At 39.6% G+C, this 17,541-nt stretch overlaps 1 pseudogene; it reads left to right on the top strand.

The window, feature by feature from the left end:
- The first annotated feature begins 11,273 nt into the window (after window positions 1–11,273).
- On the top strand, window positions 11,274–13,625 carry LOC102430124 (annotated as a pseudogene).
- Window positions 13,626–17,541: the final 3,916 nt, after the last annotated feature.

The following is a 17,541-nucleotide window of genomic DNA, read 5'->3' as shown; positions in this document are numbered from 1 at the left end:
ATTAAGATTCAATGGTCATCCTGATAGAGTGCAAAAGGCACATTGAGCTTTCAATATCTGGCACTGCTGATTATATAAAGCCAAGAGCTGAGTACCTGACAGACTGGAATGTCCTTTCTGCCCAAACCAGTTAGATATGTCTATATTTGGAATTCACCTACCATTACTTCCTTTTCTAAAAGCCAATTCCTTGACCTTTTATAAGAGGAAAGAAAAATACAGTGTCATTGCATTGGCTTAAACATATTTTGAATATTTTCTTAAGGAAATAAAACAGCAAAAGAGAAGGTTGGAGGTTGGCAGAGTTTTGAGGCGTGTGGTTGTGGTGAGTGTTGGCATGGGAGTCATAATTTTGTGTTTTTGCTTTTTTTTTTAGAACTAAATTCTTCTTCCTGATACCCCTTAAATCCTAAGTGCTGGATTGCACTCCTGTTGTATACAGGAAAATCGAGACCACTGACGTAGAACGTGTGGTGGTGGTGACTAGAGGAGAGAGAAGAAAGCTGGCTTTTTTGTTGTTGTTCTAGGAGGGAGGCAGGAAGAGAATAGGAAAAAAAGCAGAATTGGATTCAGCTATAGTGTCTTCTTAGTTCTTTTCCCCAAATAAGGTGTGAAGGCCATTTTTACACACAGAAGTGTGATGCAGCAGTCCTCGTGTGTGCAGGAGGATTTATTTCAGGAGTCCAACCTAAGTTTTGAGGTCAAACATCTGCCTTAGATGACTAGTTCTACCTGCTGTGGGATATTGAGCAGGTTATTTAAATCCTTTTGGTCTAGAGATAATAAATTATAATAATATCTACCTCAAGAGCTGCTAGGAGAATGAAGTGAGAGACTTATAACAATTAGTACAGCAACTGGCTCCATTGAATTTTAAATAACTGGAAACTACACTTATCAGCTATAATTAGATATTAAAATTAAAACCCCCATAACACTTTAGAAATGATAAAGACAAAAATAGTCTAAAATGAAAGTATTAAAAAGGACTTATGAGGTATTATAGCAAGTATATTTATGTATGTTTTTCAAATTTGTATTTATTTTGAATATAAATCTTCATCTCTCTAATTTTATTGCTTAGTAACATTAGGTTAACAAAAAGGAAAACATAAAATTATTATACTCTTCAAATTCTGAATATCACAGTCACCCACCTTGAAAAGTGATTTTTATGTTGGCCAGTTGTCTGCTATAAAGGGCATACACAATCATACAGGGTGGAGTGAGTTACTTACAGTTTGTCAACTGATTTTAGATCCCATTCATTTCTTAGTAAGAGATTTATTCACTTCTTGATCACATTTCAGCTCTTTTCTAATTGTCTAGGGTAGGATCTTCTAGCTGCTGCTTTATCTTAGTTTTATAAAACATAAAGAGTTTTTTCTATAACCCACATCACCTCACTGTTAGGTTGGTAGCATGGGAGTCTTTCTAAGGGGTACTAAAATTCCTGGTTTTCTCTTATACTATAGCCTTGTAACTCTCACAAAGTATATTCCTCACAAGAAAGTTTCTCTCTTCAATATCTCTTTTATTCTTACTTGTATTTTCTGATCACTTTACCCCATAAAAAATGACATTACCAAGACAGAGAATGAAATCACAGCCTCTTAGAAAGTTTCTCTTTCAGAGATGGTTTATAAAAAGTAGTGAAAGTAGGTTTGGGTCTGAAGTGGGGTTTTGACTGGATCTACTTATTCCATCTGAAATTATGGACCAGTTCCTCACCTCTGCCCTTAATCTCCAGCATCTGATTACATGAGCCCAAATTCATGCAAGAGAAGAATCTTCTAGGAGGAAGTTTAGGATTAATGTTCCTCAGGGAGAAATAGTAAGATGAAGATGTCAGCATGGTGCCTGGCCAAGGACCTTCAGCTGCTTCTTATTAAGAAGTGCCTAGAGCAAAAGCTGAGAGGCTTGTTATCATGAAAGAATGTTTAGTATTTGGACAGGCCTATGTTTGGAACTTATGTTTGAAGGTCCACATAGAATTGGGGACACTGATATTTTCCTCAGCTCTGCGTTGAATTATGTGTGGTTCTGACAAAGAAGGGTTGTTTCAGCTATGTAGTGCTGCAGAACACGCCACCCCAAAATAGTGGCCTAAAGCAATGACAGCAGTTCTTCTGCTCACACTTCTGCAATTTGGACAATGTTGGCAGAAATCATTCACTGCTGCTCAACTAGGTGTCAGCTCCAAAACTGGGGGTTGGAATGATTTGAAGGTCTCTCCTTTCACACATCTAGCAATTGATGCTGGTTGTAGGCTGTAACCTTAACTAGGGCTGCTGATGGACACACATGGCTTCTCCAGGTACCTTGTGATTCCTCACAAGATGGTGGCTGGGGTCCAAGTACTAGGGTCCTAAAGGGGAGAGCCGTGAGAAAGCTGTATGCTCTCTGTGTTCTAGACATTGAAGTCACAGAGCATCACTTCTGCCTTTCCATTGCTTGCAGCAGCCATAAGCTGCCCAGGTTCAAGGTGAGGGAAAGGAGAATTTATTTATCAATGGGGGAGTGGTAAAACCCTGGAAGAGCATGTGGGACCAAAAGTCATGCTGTGGCCAATTTTGGAAAATACAATCTTCCGTAAAGACTCATGGCGTTGCAGAATTGCACTAGGGTTAAACAGTTTCAGAAGAAATGCTAAAGGGACGTTAGGGATGCAGGGTTCTGATGCAGCATCCAGGCGCCAGTCCTATGGTGATGTGTGCTTTTCTTCTGGCTCTTTGACAGAAGATACCACAGGGGAGTCTGATTAAAAAAAAAGCAAACAAAAAAATAAAAACAGAAAAGAAATTATGCTAGTCTTAAATCCAGCAGTCCAGGAAACACTGACTTTTTGAGGCAGTTATGCAAGTAAAGCCTTGGACATGTGTATATCAATGCTAATGTGAACTCATTTGTGCCATAGGCTGGTAAGGCCTAGAGCAATGCAGGCTAATGAGAACATCCAACAATCACAACCAATAACTCTAATCCAGTATGATTTTACACCAACTACTTTGTTTCTCAATATGCAATTATTTTTTTTTCTCCCTGCATCCATCTTCAAATTGAGTCACTCAAATTGAAATCAAAGAATATCAAATCCTTTTAAAGTCCATAAGCAGTTGTCTTTGGTACTATAATTTAATAGAAATTCATACATAACCTGTTACATTTCTTATTTGAAGAACTGGTTTATGTTATAACTGCATTCTCTTCTTGTCTCTTGTCTATTTGATTTGTGTAGACATTAGATCTTCCTTTAACTAGTTCACTTCTCAAGAGATTTCAGAGAAACTCGACTTGTTTTATGCTGGTCTGACTATTGGTATACATTAAATTTCAAGTGCTTTTATTTTTGATAAAATTCCAAAGCACTGAATCCACATGATAATGTTCGCTGTTCTTGATTGATTTCCTCACTTCCCTAAAGCAGTCATTGGCAGGCTTGGCAGTCAGACTGTATGTCTACTAACTCACCTCCCAGTTTCTCTTCCTCTTTATTAACAGGCTATATTGAACAATGTCAGAACCAATGCCAAACCTTTGTGTGTCAAATTATTAACTTTTCTCTCAGCCACGGCTGTTCCCTAAGTGTGCTTCTATGCTTTTCACAAGCAACTCCTGCAGTATTTTGCCCTTTGCCCTTCATGACTTCTTTCCCTTAATAATCTATTACAAGGAAACTTAAAAAGCCTTTTGAAAGATCTGAGAAATTCAGACCTACTGGGTCACTTATATAGTGTGCTATGATTAGATCTTACTTAAAATAGGAGGAACTTAATAGATTAGGGATACACCTTTTTCAGAGAGTTGGGTTTTTCTGACTCTGTAAACTTTGTACTACGGGCATACTGGTTTTCTTTTTATTAAAGTCTCAATCAGTTTACCCAAGAATAGAAATTAGTTTAGTTAGGATGTAATTCCTTAAATTTCTTTTGGATGTTTCCAAAAGAATTTTATAGTATGTGCCATATTAATGGCAGTTTTCAAAACACTGATTGTGAGTTCAAGTTGCAAAATGTATAATATGATCTGACATAGAAATTCATCATAAAGACTAGAAATACATATGTGAATTTATTCCCATGTACCTGCTGACCCAAGTTGGCTCAAGTTTAACATATTTACATTTATTAAGTGTGAAGGTTAATTTTATTTGTCAGCTTTACTGGGCCACAGGCTTCCCAGATATTTGGTCAAAAATTATTCTGGGTGTTTCATGTTGGCATTTTGGGGTGAGATTAACATTTAAATGGGTTGATTGAGTCAAGCAGACTGACCTCTGTGAAGTGAGTGAACTCCATCCAGTCAGGTGAAGGCCTGAATAGAATAAAAAAGCTGACCCTCCTCCGAGTAAGAGAGAACTCTTTCTGCCTAACTGCCGTTGAACTGGGTCATTGGCTTTTTTGCTGCCTTCAGACTTAAATTGAAACAGCATCCTTCCCAGGAATTTAGCCTGCCAGCCTTTGGACTGTAACTACACCGTCAGCTCTCCTGGTTCGCAGACCTGTGCACTCAGACTGGAATTGAACCATCAGCTCTCCTGCATGTTCAGCTTGCTGACCACTTCTGCAGCTCTTGGGGCTTGCTTGCCTCAATAATCATGTGAGCCAATTCCTTCTAATAGATTAATACATAGAATCACATGTACGTCCTATTGGTTCTGTTTCTTGGGAGAATCCTGACTAATGCACTAAAGAACCTTACAGTTGAAACTACAATTGCATAAAATCTCATTTATTCCTCCTAACAACCTTATGAGGTATATGCAGTTTAAGAAATAAATCTAAACCTGAAAGAGGTTAAAAGACTCTTTCAAGATAATACTGATAGATAGTAAAAGGTGGGCTTGGGATACAAAGGAGGAAAATTCAAAAACTATTATTCTCCCCACCAAGGTGGCACTCGTATGGGGAAAAAGTAGCCTGGTTGTTCCTGTCAGTGCTGACCACCTGCCACAGGTCTCATCTGCAGACAGGTGAGGCAATCACAGGGCTCTCCTGGGGGACTAGGATGGCACAGTGAGGGCTCCATCATGGACTAGATGAGATTGAATCCAAACTGGATCAGGTAGTCTACACCTGACATGCTACCTGTGGTCCCAGCACCTTTTCAAGTCATGGAAAAGGAATACTAAATCCAACATTGCAGTATAAAAGGTGAATGTTAGCAGGGATTCTGGAGGGCTTATCCACAGAACCACAGGGAATACAGGCCTTTACATAGCTAAGCATACTAACCAAGCATGGCCAGCTTTCTCAGGGTGCCTCCCATTAATAAAAAAAAGAAAGAGGATTGGGTGGCCATATCTGGCACAAGGATACCAAGTTGACCAGGCAAAGGGCCCACAGGACAAGCAGAACAACTCTGCCTGCCTTGTTCAGTGTCATCAAGAAATGAGAAGGGTTCCTAGAAGCAAAGAAAGGTTAACTTTACCCAAATCAAAGACTAACTCAATTACAGGGACCACTATGACTGATAAGGAGATGGTATTACCCAGATCCTGTCTGTCAGGGAAGGGGTCTGGGAGGGAGACCTGGCAATGTGTCAGATCCTGCCTCAGGTATGCCCCCTGCTTCCACCTGTCCCAGCTCCTCACTGCTGGGGCCCTAGCAGGTCCCTGCTGCCACTGGCTCTGACTGAATTCTGAGGCTTCTCCTCAAGCAGGAGTGTGCCTCACCCTGGAATGGGCTTTAGGATTATGTTCTATTACTGAGCCTAGGATCTGGCGGCACACTCCATAGCAGAGCCACAGGGCTGCTGGATTTGTCCCAGATCCCTCCCTTCTTCCCAACTCCCTTTCTTGGGTCACTGTCTTTCTCTGTTCCTTAGCAACTCTGGCTGAAAAACTAACTTTTATCCTAGTTCTTAAATTGCTGAGCTCTAAACAGCCCCATGGTGGCTCAGGCTTCTACTTCACTTTCCATTACACCTTGAATTTGGAATCAGGTAAATTTTATTTCTATCTGACCTGCCTCTCCGTTGCTTCTAGACCAGGGACACTGGGCTGAGCTTGGGTCTCAGGAGCTGCACTTGGAGGAGGAAAGGGGATGGGGTCATCCCACGCAGGGCCCAAAGGGAATAGGATCTAATGTCTAGAGGAGTTGAGGCTGAATTGAAACTAGGGTGAGTTCAATATATCGATTCAGGGGGTGGGTGTTATATCAGCAACTCAGAACGGGTGATATTACAGGTCTGGTAGACAGAGTGTGGCTGGCTCTGCTGAAAACCGGTGCCCTGGAGGTGGAAGGCTTTGTGGAGGGCAGCAGAGAGTTCTGCCTTCTGTTGGGGTGCGCTGTTAAGGCATACCCTTGGATCATACAGGTTAAGTCTGTGCTTCACATCTTCTAGCTGTGACCTTTGGTAAATGATGTAATTCCTCTGCTTCCGTTTGTCTGTAAACTGTCAATAATAATGCTTGCTCACAGTCTGTTGCGGGGATTACAGACACGTCCTGCATAAGTGTTCATCATATGGTCCTTCTCAGTACAGCTCTATTATCAGTTGCATGGCCTTGGGGAAGTCATTTCACATTTTTTGGGCTTTAGTGTCATGTCCAATGAAGGAAAAGGTCAGATTAGATCATCTCTAAATCTTCATGCAACTCAAATATCCTAGAATCTAATCTAAGTTCCTACTTGGCAAAGGAGTCTTGCTTTTTAAAATTTCTGTTTATTGGGGTGACATTGGTTAATAAAATTATATAAATTTCAGGGGTACAATTCTAGAATACCACTTATCCCCCCTTTAACTTATTTTTTTAGATGATCTTGCAGCCACTCTGCAACTCACGCCCAAACCCACAAATTAGATAAAAGCTCATTATTTTTTAAAAAAACAACACTTTGAAACGTTAGAGCCCACATATATGTTTAAATAACCTTGTCAGATTTGCTCTCCCTGCAGAGTGCTTTTCATTATTCTTTTTCATTAAAATAAAAATCCCTCTGGTTGACTTTCTAAATGTGTTTTTGTTAGGTTTCAGCCTGTTGTTAACCATTTTCAACTGCAAATTAAACTCTATCCTCCTAAAGCTGAATGTTCTGCTACCCCCTGAGCAGTCACCCATGATGATGATAGAGTGGGCACTTAATATGCTAACTAATAATAATATAAAATCTACTGTGCAGTGATCTGCTCAGTGAGGTCTGTCACACAATTCCTTTATCAGTGATTTTCACTATAAAATTCTGAATTGAGAAGGGAGGGTTAAAACCCATTTGCCCAGCAAATGTCTGCAAACTACAGGCTGTGGTAAATAGGGTATCTAATACCCAGAAAATGAATATGCAGACTCCAGAAAAGCATATGCAATGAAGGGAAATGGACTCTCTGATTAGAAAGCTAGTAGCAAAGACCATATAGAACTAATTTGCAATAGAAAAGAATAAATGTAGTTGATTTCCTCCCTAGGACAAATTGCACTTGGATGTAATTTTTCCTGTTCTTTATTTCAAAAGCGAAGTCAAGGGTTTCCTGTTCCTTTATGTTCCATAAACCAAGTCATTCAGATAAGCAGCTCTTTGCTCTATCAACTAATTACTTTCTGATTTGCTTTGATCTATTATTCAGGCAGTAAATCCCAGCTTCATTGCACCCAGGATGTAAAACTCAAATGTAATCACTGTTGCAAAAGGAGATAACATAGAGTTGTTGATTTGAAAGAGACATTTCCTTTAGTTCAAGAAGTGTAGTATGTGACACACACACTTTCCATGTTATTCAGGCAGTTGGCCTTGCTGCAATGGCTTTTTTTTTTTTTACTAGAAAACAATCATTGTAGTCATGAAATAGAGTGTTTGTTTTTTTTAGTGTGGCTTATGAAATCAGCATTTCATAGTCAAATCTTCACATACATTATCAATTTGCTTACAATGTTACTTCATTTTGATTCAATTACATTCAAAATATTCTTGCATAGGTTATTAATTTTTTTCCTGAACAACTTGAGTTTATAAATTAGAATTTCTTTACAATCTATTAAATCCATATCAGTCAATATGTACAAATCCCAAAGAGCCATCTGTGAGAATGTTAAAAGCTGCCATCATTATGTTTACTTCAATCTTTGTGAAAGCACGTCAATATCCATTTGGCTTTGGGGAAAAAATATTTTTCCAAAATCCCATGTGAATAAGAGTTTGAACTCTTCAAATTATTTTATAAACAAACAAACAAAAAATTCTGACTACTGCTTTTTTTAAATCCATTTTTTATTTTATCATTCACCCTCTCTCTTCTTAGTTTCCCTCTGCATATCTCCATATCTCTGTTTATTCTATGCTCTAGACTGGTTTTGGGCATGAAAAGAATTCTGCAAGACACCAATTTCAAAGCATTTGGATTTTTTTTTATGAAATTTTCTCTTTTAGACACTCCTTGGATAGCTTTTAAGATTCTAGGAACACTAAGAGAGCAGTCAGTCTTACTAGATTAGCTCTTCATTAAGTAATGCTTTAATGTACACTACTCAAGCTCTATCACATGGCCTTAGAAATCGTTGATCATCTGAACTATCTTTTCTTGTGCTTCTTAAGTAATCTACTCTCTTCCGTCCCCCTCCATGCTACTCCCAGCCCCATATAGCAACTTTTCCCCCTAGATTTAATCTAGTTTCCTAAGTTATCTGTGTTACTCTAAAGTATCAGGAATTTGGCTCAGAATAAAGCTGCCATTTTACTACTACATTATTTGACCTGGCAAGGGCTTGGGAACAAGGTAAATTTTGGCTTCATTTTTGGGAGGCGGAGATTTGATAATAATTAACTTTCTTGATAACCAGAAGGCAGTGAGGAATTTGAAGGCCATGGTACCTGTTGTATGAACTGGCAAGCAGCCTTGTCACTTGTTCCTTTATGAGAAGAAAAAAATGATTAAATTGTCTTCTGATCTTTTCTATATTGAAAGGGTTCCCGGATTATAAACCAATTGGAAGGATCTGGTGCAGCACAAATAAAACTGTGGGTGTTTTATTGGTCTTGGCTTCCTAAAAGCAGAATTATATGACTTTGTAAATAAGGTGGTTGGTATTTAAAGTCAATGTTGCTCTCACAAAAATTAATGAGTATTCAAACTTTCACTGATGAAACCTGACCTAATTTCAGTTGCTTTCAAAGTTCAAATTAAAGTGCTTTTAGAGTTGCCTTGCCTGCTTTCTTACTACCAGGGCTCATTTTTCTAGATACTTGATTTTAAACTCTTTGAACCAACTTTCTCATTAGTAAAATGGAAACATATAGTTTCTGCCCACTAGATGGTAATAGGACTAAGTGAGATTATATAAGTGAATCAGGTGTGTTAATATGTGTAAAATATTTTGGGCAGTGCTTGATACATAGCAAGCACTTGATAGATATCAGCCATCATTATCATCATCACCATTATCACCATTAAGTCATTTGGCATCTGATGAGTTTGATTCTGGAAATAAATTGCTCATCTAAACTTTGGGCATTGGAGAGTGGGAGACTTACCAAGATTGTACTTTTAGTTTTCTACCATCAGGTAAGTCAACCAAAGAATGTGTTCACAGTCCCAAGCACTCTTAAACCTTCCTTCTAAGTAGAAGAGAAATACTATTAACTATGATAGGGCTGTATGTTAAGAGAAAAGCTATCTTTATTCATCCATTTTCCCAAGTTTTATTTTCCATTGACTTGTATAAAGTAGAACAAGGGCAGAGCTTTCCCAGATTCATTTGGCCCACTTCCACATTCTAAATTGTTTGAGTATTCTTGAATATTTTTATTAAATCAAAATCTCCTAATTACACAGTCTCTGTAAGAGCTTATAAAGTATGGGCTACTGCAAAAATGCTTTTGATGGTGGCCCTTGATTTTGTCCTATTTTGACCACTCTTTTAATGGTTTTCAAGGCTCTATTAAAGAAATATTCAATGCACATTGCTGAAATTTATCAGATCACAGCAAGCATTACTTCTGATGGTGGGTACAGTGCATTTGAGCGTTGAAGCAGGGCTGAAATCTATCTAGCTCTGGCAAAGCGGTGACACTTGCTGGTGGATGTGGCAGAGCAGTAGCTCCCTTGGGTGACCTACCCTCTACTAACTGTACAAATAAACAGAAAGAAGAGCTTACATAATGGACACTCTATGCATGTAATGTAGAGAGTGACCATTATGTGCAAGTTAATCTACATCAGAAAAGCTAATTTATAGCATTTTGTAGATGTATTACCTATTTAAACTTACTTAACTCTGAGATATGAAGTCTCTGAGGTAGACACCGTTTTTCTTCCTGTTTACAGATGAGGAACTGGAATCACAGAATAGTAACTCAGCTTGCTTGGGATACCCAACTAGGAAGAGGCAGAATTGGGACTCGAAGCCAGGAAATGTGGCTCTTTATCACCATGCTGGTTAATTTAACCTGCTGTGTGAATATCACTTATTCATTTAAACAAAACAAAACTGAAGTTCAGGGAAGTGAAGTACCCTGTACTTGCCTTCCTTCCACCACACTCAGCTAAGGAGAAAAGTGTCATGTCACGCATATCAGTGTCTCAAGGGAAACAAAAAACAGGTTTGGATATAGTTATGCTCACCTGTGGTGGCTGGCCAGAGCCCTGCATGCCGTCCCAGGTGGACTGAGTCCATGAAGGTGCTCAGGGAAGTGTGAGGGACCAGTGAGGACTCTGTCTGAAAGCACACCTGAAACATGTTTGCACTCCTCCCAGAACACCTGCTGGCTGAGGAAATCTGGCTAAAGAGTCAACAGATGAACTGAGCTGATTTTCTGAGGCCATTATCCTTGCTGGGCTCCTCTTCTACCTGAGAAGGTGATCAGCATCCCCTTCCCTCTAAAAGTTGTCCGCTGAGGAAGCTTTTTCTGCAATGCTACTGGTCAGACCGTAACAAAGGTAGAATAGCGGAAAGAAGAGGGCAGACAGGAAAAGGGAACAAAAAGGAAGCAAAAGAGAAGGAAGAGAGACTGGAAAGAGTAAAGAAGTCCAGTGCCTCTGCCGGAGAGGAGAGCGGGCCTGCCATGCACCCAGGCTCGCCTGCTCCTCTGTTCCCTGGGAGAAAGCAGATTTCCTCCCCTCAAGCCTCTAAATCCCCCACCAGCCAAAATATTCATTTGAAAAATTAAATTATGTCTGAGGAGCCAGCACCCTCCAAAAGGCCCTGGAGATCAGAACAATCAGGATTTAAATTAATTGCTTAATGGAAAAAAAACATTTTTGAGAACAATAGTGATAATTTGCTAAAACTAGGGTATGTTTGTAACTCTTTGCAATGAATTGAATTGCTGGTTACAAGAATGAATGCCTATAGAGAAATTGTGATTGAAATCCCCAAAGTTAAGTATTACTTCCTTAAAGGAATAGGTAATTAGTGAAGTATTGCGCGTGTACAGCCAGTATTACACTCAGCACTTAATTATATACTGTCTCAAACTGTTTCCCAGTTGTTGCCTGTATGTTAGTCTTGTTTCCCTGAACTTGATCATAAACTTGATGAGAACAAGTGTTGGGTTACGTTCTTTCATTGATGTCTCCCACCATGCCTGGCACAGCCCTAAACGCATACCAATATTCAAAAGTTGATGGATGCTGATTGGAATAAATCCATGAGCCTAGAAAATGTTGGCTCTTTGAAAGAAAATTTATTTAGTTATGCCAGCATGCCACAATCAGGGCACATTTCTCAGGAGAGCCAAGAAATGTTAACATATTATGTAGCTTGTTAAATGGAGTAGAGAATTTGAAAGGAGACATCCTATTTGAATGCAAAGAAGTTATAGATGACTTCACATCAGGAGCTCCCTGCAGAACAGTTGGATTTTGGTTTTTGTTGATTTACCTACATTTTACAGACACTGACAATAGTCATTACACCTGGAAGGGTGTGGAGAGCAGAGGACTACAGTGCTGCATGGTCACCCCATGTTCTCTGGACCTCTTTACTTCTCAAAAGTTTTGGCTGTGATCTGTTCATAAAAAAGCAACTGAATCAAACAATACTTTACTGTGATCTATTTATGAGTGACAAAAATAAAAGTATATACCATTATGTTTACTAAGTTGAAATTGACTTCTTCACTTCTGAGACATAGAAATAATAACCTCTGCTCCAGAAACATTCATTCATACTTTCATATTTCTGAGTAAGTCTGCCATTTAAAAACATTTAATGCATGTATATTAACAATAGTGTTGTTTTTTTCAAATGAATACTGAAGATGAGTCCAAATCTCATATATGTTCACTTTGATTCCTTATGAAAGGTGACAGCGGTGGCAGCTGAGCCCAGACTTCGGGCATCTTTGGCCCCCAGTGTGCGTGTTGGTGTTGGGGGTGGCGAGACCTGGGAAAACCGCCTTTGTACAGAGGCTCCCAGGACACCTGCATAGCTCTCCACCTTATGTGATCAGTCTGGATCCCCTGTGCATGAAGTTTCCTTTCCTGCTATATTGGTATGAAATTCATTATCTAGATTCATCTATAAACAATTTAAATCCTCAACTAAGGATCCATATATGGAATTGGGCCCAATGGTGACATAGTGACCTCACTTAATCTCTTTGCTAGCAGATTTGATCAGGTGATGACATGTATTTTTATTTTTTAATTAAATCTTTATTGTTGAAAATATTATATATGTCCTCCTTTTTCCCCCATTGACCCCTTTTACCCCACCCTCCCCCATTCCCTGCCCCAGGCCTTCACCACCCTATTGTCTGTGTCCATATGTTATGCATATATGCATACAAGTTCTTTGGCTGATCTCTTCCCATCCACCCATCTCGGCCTTCCCACAGTCTGTTCAATGCTTCTATGTCTCTGGGTCTATTTTGTTCAACAGTTTATTTTGTTCATTAGATTCCACATGTAAGTGAGACCATATGATACTTGTCTTTCTCTGACTGGCTTATTTCATTTAGCCTAATATTCTTCAGGTCCCTCCATGCTATCTCAATGATGAGAAGGACTCAAACATGTCTAAATATGTCCTGATTGACACACCTGGGTAGATTAAAGTATTCACCTGGCCAGTTTCTGGGACAGTCATCACTGAGGCCCTGCATTGTGTACAAAAGCAAGCTCCTTTTCATTGCAGTCATGAGTAAACCGGCATCATTGAGCACAGCTTTGCAGTGGGATGGGTGAAGATTTGGAGGACCACCAAGTTGCCTTGAATCAAGAGACTACATACATCAATAGCCTGGGTCATTCGATGAGCTTGGTGTTAGATTTACAGCTCCTTCAGGGTGGTAGGTGTGTCTGCTGTTCTGGGTACAGGCTTAGATGAACTCTTTCTGCAAGTCACCAGTGCTGTGGAAGAATATGAAAGGGAGTATCGTTCTGAATATGAACATCCAAAGAAATCACTGGCCTGTGCACAAAGCCAGCAGCAGAAAGAATAACTGGAGCGCCTTCAGGAAGATATGGGCTCTGTAGCTTTGGACACAGGAACTATGACAGATGGCTTGTCTCCTGTGTCTGACCTTTCTGACCTGCCCCTTCCCAGGAGAAACTTGGATGAAGAGGAAGAGGAAGAAGATAGTGACACTGATGATATTGAGAGGAAAGCCATGCAACAGCAGTGTTTCAGAATTTTATGCAATACCAATGGCATGCTACTGGGAAGAGAAACAATGAGTATTTTCTAGAAGTCCAAAAGTTTGGAACTCTGTGAACGAACTATCCTTACCTCTGATTTTGGTTACTATCCTATACAATAAACAGCTAATATGCTAATGGTCATCACGCCATCATGCCATAATGACCAATCAGCAGGAGGCTGCGTGCGTAGTGAGGTGTGTGAGGGTAGCTGCGAGAGGAGGCGGGAGGTGGGGCGCCTCCTCACACAATTTCAATCGGGTGTTGGGCCTCTAGTAAAGAATAATTTTGTTCAGAATAACAGATTTTTCTTATTGGGGAAGTCTCCTGACTCAGATCAAGCCAGGGATAGAAAACATTTGGACCTGACAGGTAAAAGCTGATTCCCCTTGGCCTTTCCCTTGGATTTTTGCAAGAAAGGATATTCTGACTGCTCTTGGATGCTGGTATTCCTTCCAGCATAAAAATTCATGTTTTATCATTTGAACTCAAGTACTTTTGCTGCTGACAGATGGAATATAGAGAGAACATATTGTTCACTTCAGATCTCTATTATTAGGCTGGATCTATAGCCTCTATTTCCCTAGCATCTTGCCCTTGACCCATGAGTTCCCCTCCTTTTAGCAGAAAGGGAGGTGGGTAACATGAGCTTGTACAGAGTGGCAGTGGAGTCTCCTTGGCAACCAATCAATGTTAGTATGAAATGTCCTCACGCTGGGTAGCTCATTATAGGACACCAGGTTTGTTGAAGACAGTGGGCAAAACATAGAATTAATTAATCAGGAACCTGCTTTCGATGGTGACTTGGATAAAGAGTTTTTAATTTTAATTTTGTTTAAGCCTGCCTGTCATCATTTCAAATAAGAAAACTATATAATTAGAAATATATTAACTTCTGTTGATCAGAGAGCTTTAAAGCCACATGTTCAAACCTGTCTTGGTGAGGAGGTGATGTTTACTAAAGTTTCCCCTGGACACATACCTAGTAACTTAAGGCAAAGTATCCTTGGTGATTTGTTCAAAGGCCACGGGTATGGATCAGCTGTACATTCCATATGTAACAGTCACGGTAAGGGTTTACCTGCCTCCTTTCTTCACTGTATCTTAAAATGTAGTACATTTCTCTTAAGGAATTTTATCCCTGCCTAATCTACTGGTATACTCCAATGGTTCGAACATGTGGTCTCTGGACCATAAGCATAAAAATAAGCATCTCCTGGGAAATTGTTAGAAATGGACACTGAAGACCTGACTCAGAAACTGGGAGTGGGGCCCAGCAATCTGTTTATAGCACTGCTCTAACCCAGTGATCTCTAATCCCTGACTATTTAGGAGCACTGACCTCTTTTCCCTTAGATTGTCAAATAAAAGAAATGATAACAGCCAAAATGACAATAGTCACCCAGTGTGAATGAGTCAACATTATACATTTTTTTGGTCAGATCAGCAAAAACATATATTTTTTAGTGTGCCAAAGGTTGGAAATTGCTGCTGTAAATCAGCCTGTGACAACTCCAGGTGAATCTCAGGTAGCAATTCTCTTGTGACTTGTTTTATCGGGGTATCTGGACTTTGACCATCTGGTGCCTATTCTCCAATTTAATCATTCTAAAAATATAAGTGTTTTATTTTTTTAAAAAGGTGACAGTGGTGATATAAGGCTAGGAAAATATAAACAAACCCACTCTACAGAAATTATAAGGTAACTAAGATCTGATTACAGATTATATTACTACTAGAGGTCTGATACACGAAATTCGTGCAAGAGTAGGCCTCCTTCCCCTGGCTGCCAGCACCAGCTTCCCTCAGGCACCTGGGACCTGGGCTTCCCTCTGACCCCAGCTATGCCCAGAAGGATATCTGGAATGATGTCTGGTCTAATTAACATATTACCCTTTTATTATTATAGATAAATCAATTCCAGGTAATACTCTTAAGAAAAGGCCCTCTATGCATTTGTCTGTATCTGTTTCTCAAACCTCTTTCCCTCAGCTTTTCATATTGCATTCTATATTCCAGTAACTTCAAATTGCTCAGGGCTTTTTCAGTATAACACATTTTTCTAGTTCACTAAAAACTAAAAAAGCTTGGCCTGAAATGCCCATCTCACTTTTCTTGCTAACTCTTTTCCTGGACAAACCCTCTGCAAAGCCCCTCTCCCTAAATTCTCAGATTAGATTTATTTTTCTTCTTTTCTCTCACTCTTTTTTTTCTTTCTTTCCTCTGACTAGCACAGTGCCTAGCAGCACACAGAAAATGCTCTATAAATTTTGATAGTTATTGCTATTGTTGTTATTAAAGGGCTGAGAATTGAGTTCTTATGTGTTCTTAAGATAAGACATTTTTCAGTTCAATGTTTTTCCAGACTGGGGAAGATGTATGTCCTGAATATTTTTCCCTGACAGGATTTTGGAGGAAATAGGGTTATTTGAATTTTGGGCTTTGTGTATGTTAGAATTCTCAAAAAATTGAAAATATTATTACACTTGAGACATGGAATTTTATATGAGATATGAAATTTTATACCAAATGGAGTGTGAGGTGATTTAAAGGTAAAACACACACACAAACTTCATAAATGACTAAAAGCATTCTTTTCAAATCTTCAAAATATAGCACAGCCTCTTTTATTTTCTCAGAAGGAATAAATGATTCAAACAATCTGATATAGTAGAAAGAGCCTGGAATGGAATTCAGGTGGCTTAAATTTGCCTTTAATTGGTTTGTGACTTTTGACAAGCTGACTCCCTTCCTAGTCCCAATTCTATCTTGATTAGAGGAAGATTACCCAAAGGGAATTTAAACTACTCTTTAAATGCCCTCTGGTGTTACAATTTTATATTAAAACATATTAAATTATCTAGTAAAAATGGAATATGTGAATGGAGGGAGGAACTGAAGAAGGAAGGATTAAAGTGGGGTGTGACTTGTTATGGAAAACAGGAAAGAGGTGAGTTCTTATTGTCTTGAAGAAAGAAGTGATGGGAAGCTTTACAAACTAGAATATGAAGGTGAGCTGAACTGCCTCAATGATTATTATTATTTTTTTTATGTATCTCTTATTTTGGGAACTGGAGGAAGCAGAAGAGTCTACCAGAAGTCAAGCTCAGATTTGCAGACTCTAGTCAACTATGGTGAATGGTAAAGAGGAAGCTCTGCCAATAGAAATGGATTTCTGGAGGGGCAGGAGGTGTATGATGCCTGGGGGCTCTGTTTCCTTCCCTTACATCTTTCTGGGGGAAATATCCTAATCCTCCTTATATAAAGTACTAGAGGTCTGGTGCACAAAAATTTGTGCACTCGTGGGGAGGGGAGGGGTGTCCCTCAGCCTGGCCTGCACCCTCTCATAGTCCGGGAGCCCTCAGGGGATGTCCAACTGCAGGCCTAAGCCACAGTCTGGCCTCCCTCTGCGGGAGGCTACCAGGCGGGACAATCAGGGGCTGGCACAGGCTGGCGAGTGGCCTACCCTGGCCCCCACGCCCCAAGATCACCCCTCTGCAACCGCTGGTCCCAGCTGGCCCCTGTTCACCGCCCCCTCCCTCTGCCTGCTGGCACATGCCTTGCTGGCCTGTGCTGCCTGCTTGCCGGCCCTGCCCCCCACCAACCGGTTGTACATGATTTAAAGTTACACCTCAATAATCAAGGCAAAGTTCTACATATTTTATCTGTCAGGTAATCTAATAAAATGGAATTTATACTGTCCTTATATATGTGCTCAATGGAAATGATGATGATTTTGCCATTAGTTCAGGTAGCACCGGCATTTATTAGGAAACAATTTTCCTAGTATAAAGTGATGATATTTTAGGTTAAAATGTATTTTTTTTGTAGTAGGATCCATTTAAATAACATTAAAAATGGATCAGTACAGAATGCATGAATATAAAAAAAGGTTAAGAACATAAAGGTAAAGGCCTTAATAGATTCACTAGGGATACTTAAAGCAGAGTAGGCAGTAGTTAAGCA

The sequence above is a fragment of the Myotis lucifugus genome, unplaced genomic scaffold (genome assembly GCF_000147115.1).
Source record: "Myotis lucifugus unplaced genomic scaffold, Myoluc2.0 scaffold_137, whole genome shotgun sequence".
NCBI classification, from domain to species: Eukaryota; Metazoa; Chordata; class Mammalia; order Chiroptera; family Vespertilionidae; genus Myotis; species Myotis lucifugus.
Note: the sequence above shows the minus strand (reverse complement) of the source record. Positions and strands in the feature narration are given on the sequence as shown.